Here is a 4,653-nt window from a genome sequence, read left to right on the forward strand (position 1 = left end):
ATTTATGTGTGTGTGTGTGTGTGTGTGTGTGTGTGGCCAGCTTAGCCCACCAGGGGGCAGGGCTGGCTGGCATGTGGTGCTGGGGGATTGAAGCGCAGTCCCTGGGCTTTGCTAAGCTTGTTCTAAGTAGGTGCTTTAGACAACTGAGCCATCTCACCAGGCCCTAGGCAATTTTTTAAAAATGTATTTAGTACAGGGTCTACAGGGTCTCACTACACAGATTGGACTCGCAGTGTCCTCCTGCTGAAGCCTCCCAAGCACTGGGATGACAGGTGTGCACCACCATACTCACTCTCATTCACTGTCTCAGCATGCCCTGGGGGAGGGACCTGCATGACTTGCTGGGGATCAAACTGCAGTCCTTGCTGGTTAGGTAATTTTTTTTTTTTTTTTTCAGGAACTGGGGATTGAACTCAGGTCTTTGCACTTGCCAGGCAAGTGCTTACCCTACTGAGCCATCTCCCTGGGCTCCTGGTTAGGTAATTTTTAACCTCCTACCTTATTGCAGAAATTTTAGAATTAGTTCATTAAATTGCACAAAAAAATCCTCTTGGTATTTTGAATGAAATTACATGTGATTTATTTATTAGTTAGGGGAAAAGCATCATCTTTATGATCTTAAAGCTTCCTAGCCATAAAAAATTTGTCTATATTAGAGTATTCTTTACTTCAAATAAGTTTCAAATTTTAACCCATAATGGTCTTGAAAATAATTAGGTAGCCATATTTAAAGTTCCTAAGTGTTCATCAAATACTGTACTTTTTATATAAACACCAAATGGCCAAGTGCTGAACAGATATTTAATTAAAAGTATGGCTAAAACTGAATGCCAGAAAATTAAGTCAGTGTCTAAAACACAGAATACATATCAACTTCTATGAGAAAAAAATTTTTAAATCTATTTCAATTTTGCTACTAAATTTTAATATCAAAATTTTAAGCTTGATGTTATCTATCAACAATGTTCAGAAGTGACTACTACACATAATACTGCAATTACAAACATTGCTTTGAGTTCTACTTTGAATTATTTGTAGTGTATACCCAGAAATGAGATTGCTGAATAAATTGCATAGCAATTATGGCATTCATGTTTTGAGAAGTCACAATAGTATTTTTATAGCAGCTGTACTATTTTACATCCTCACAAAAAAACCACATGGAATCCTATATCTCCCTGTGTATACTATCTGTTATGGCTTGCATCTGGTTGTCCCCCTACAGTCTCATGCCCTCATGGGTGACTGGATCTAGTGTGTGTGCTACTAGGATCAAAGATGTGATGCTGGGATTAATTCATGGTAAGATGCTAGGATTAATGTGCCCCACATTAATTAATGTGGGTGTGAGTGCTACCCTCCGTAAAGTTGGGTAACCTGGGTAAGATATAAGGGAGAGAAAAGAAGTTACTACTTGTTGCTGTAGTTTGCTGCCTTGCTGCCTTCTGCCCACCATGAACTATTTCTCCTCTTCAATGACTCTGCTATGCCACCCTGCCTTGGAGTCAGCTAAATATGAACAGAAACCTCTACAGAGTCCTAGGAAACTTGACAAGTGCCATGGAAATTGTGAAGAAGGAGGTGCTCTGCAAAATGAATTTGAAGATTGCTTATGCTCTCTGGGCTCACCTCTGAACTATGTGTATACAATTTCCATAGGACTTGAAAAAGACACAGAAGCCCATAACATAATGTTAAATGGTTCTGATACAATGGGAAAGAATCAGCAAGAATCACAACTTACATGGGAAAAGATAATCAAGTTGAGATGATATGTACATAGGAATTACCTGACCAGACTTTAAATCAACTATTATAAGACTATTCTATGAAGGGAGAGTGCACTTGAAATGAATGGAAGGCAGAACTGTAGTGTGGTTTGATTAACAGACTATTTTCTTTTGTATAAAAATGTCTTAGTTTTGTCTTGGCTCCTGAAAGGTATTTTTTTTTCACTGTACGACATAAACATTCCTGGGTTGATTATTTTCTTTTCAGTGCTTTAAAGATATCTTCCTTCTCTTTTATGGTCTTATTCATATCTAATGAAACATAAATCAATAGCTGAATTGTTATCCCCCAAATGTAATAGGTTAAATGAGTCTTGCTGCTTTCAAGATTTATTCTTCATATTTGGCTTTGAGAAATTAGGCCATTTATGATGTATCTCAGTTATGGCCTCCTTTGTGTTTGCCCCATTTAGCAATTATTGAGCATCTCAACTCTGTAAATTTATATCTTTCATAAGATATCAGAAAATTTTAGCCATATTTCTTTAAAACCTTTGTCCATCCCATTCCTTGTCCTCTTTGTCTTGACCTGCAATCATACATTTCTATTGTTTATTCTTTTTTTTTTTTTCAGAACCGGGGATTGAACTCAGGCCCTTGCACTTGCCAGGGAAGCGCTTATTCTACTGAGCCATCTCCCCGGCCCCCCATTTCTATTGTTTAATATCACCTTCTAGGACCCTGTGCCTTTGCTATTTCTTGCTTCAGTCCTCAAGACTTCTGTTATTTGTATCAACATTGAAATTAACTCACTTCTCTTATTTTTATTTTAACCATTAAATCTTTCTAGTGAATCTTTTATTCAGATATTAAATTTGTTTTGTTGTCCTTTATATCCTTCAGAAAACATATTTCATTTTACTTCATTGATAATTGTTTTAATAGCCACATCTGTTTTCACTTTAGATTTTGTATCAGTTTGTCTTCTTTTCTCTGGGATTCATTTTCCTGAGTGTGGCAGATTGACTGGCTTGGTTTTTTTGTTTGTTGGCATGAATGTGAGAAAATTTGGTATATCCTGGAGATTGCAAGTGTTACATCATGAAGAATTGAGATTCTGTTCATTTTTCTAGAAAGTGCCATTTCATGGATTTTGCAGCCAAGTTGCTAATTCAGGCTCAGTCCAGGACCTCTTTATAGAACAGTTGGTCTTTGAGCCTGACCCATACATGTGTAGTTCAACGACTGGCCAGACAGGAGGTGGGATCCCCTCTCTGGCCTTCCCATCTGGTGTCTCTGTCTCTGCCTCTCTCTGTCTCTCTCTGTCTGTCTGTGTCTGTCTGTCTGTCTGTCTGTCTGTCTGTCTGTCTGTCTCTGTCTCTGTCTCTGTCTCTGTCTCTGTCTCTCTGTCTCTCCCAGACTCTCTCTCTCTCTCTCTTCTAATTAATAGGTTGCTAGTACATAGGTGTGTAGTTGAATTTTAAAAATCCATCCTACCATTTATATCATCATTTTGTTACAAAAGTTGCATTACTGTCATTTGATTTCTTTTTCATTTCTAGAGGGAAAATTATTATGTCTATAAATAATGATAGTGTTGTTCTATTTTTGATTTTCCTTCTCATTGGAGTGTTCCATCTTTGCTTTTGACTTTTAACTGAAAATTCTGTTGCTGGCCCCTGTATCTGTCCCCAGATCATGCCATGCCCAGATGAGATAAAGCATTTGGAGTAGGCTACATAGAACAGAACTGAATCAAGACTCATTTTTCCCACAACTTGCTTAGTTAGTTCATTCAAAATAACAGATAGAACATGATCAAGAGGGCTGGGGAGATAGCTCAGTGGTCTAAGTGCCTGCCAGGCAAGCGCAAGGACCAGGGTCCGATCCCTGGTACAGCATGCAGGGCCACCTGGGAACCTGGGCGCCCCATGCAGGCCAATGAAGCAAGGCATGGTGGCTCATGCCTATCATCCCAATGCTGGGGAGGTTGAGACAGGAGGATCACTACAAGTCTGAGCTTCGTAGGGAGACCCTATACCAAATAAACAGACAAACAAACAAACAAACAAACAAATGATTTTTTAAAAAAACAATAAATAAATAGGGAGCTCTAGCAAATGGAGCAGCGTGGCTAAACCTTGTGGGGTGTGCCTGAGTGAGGATGCCTGTAAACAGGTAGATGTCTTCAGACAAAATCTTTTCCAGGAGCCTGAGGAATTCTTCTACAGTTTTTTGCCACAGAAGATCATATACTTGAGTCAGCTCTTGCATGAGGACTCCTTCAAAGTGGCAGACTTGACCTCCTTCAGGCCCCACTGGACATCCCTATCCCAGACCCTCCACCCAAGGATGATGAGATGGAAAGAGATAAGCAGGAAAAGAAAGAAGTCCCTAAGTGTGGCTGTTTTTCTCCCTGTAGTAAGAAACTCCTGGCCATGCTTGTTCTGGCTAAGTCAGAAGTATGGACTCTCAAAGAGACATGCATTCTGGTGACTGCATGGATCCAGCACCCGATCCCCAAGATTGAGGATGGAAATGATTTTGGAATAGCAACCCAGGAGAAAGTTCTGGAAATGGTGAATATAGCCAAGACCAAAGTAGAAGCCTTCTAGACAACCATTTCCATGTTCTTCACAGAATGTGGGCATGCTGTCGCCAAGGCCTCTAAGGAGACCATTTAATGGATTACCAGGCCCTTTTGTGTGAGAGAGATGAGGCAGCCTATGGGAACCTCCAGGTCATGGTCCTGGACCTCAAGACCTTCTACACAAAGCTTTATCATATCAGCAGCAGCAACATGGAGAAAATTGTCAACCCAAAGGGTGAGGAGAAAACATCTATGTATTGAGCCCAAGACGAGAAGAAAAATAAGCAACCTGTTCCCAGTAAAAATAAATAAATAAATGAACATGCCCAAGTA

General features: G+C 39.7%; 1 pseudogene; it reads left to right on the forward strand.

Moving 5' to 3' along the window:
• Nucleotides 1-4,581, forward strand: part of LOC101577370 — a 38,945-nt pseudogene extending 34,364 nt beyond the window's left edge.
• The last annotated feature ends 72 nt before the right edge of the window (nucleotides 4,582-4,653 follow it).

This window comes from Octodon degus, unplaced genomic scaffold (assembly GCF_000260255.1).
Source record: "Octodon degus isolate 3935 unplaced genomic scaffold, OctDeg1.0 scaffold00133, whole genome shotgun sequence".
In the NCBI taxonomy this organism is placed as follows: Eukaryota; Metazoa; Chordata; class Mammalia; order Rodentia; family Octodontidae; genus Octodon; species Octodon degus.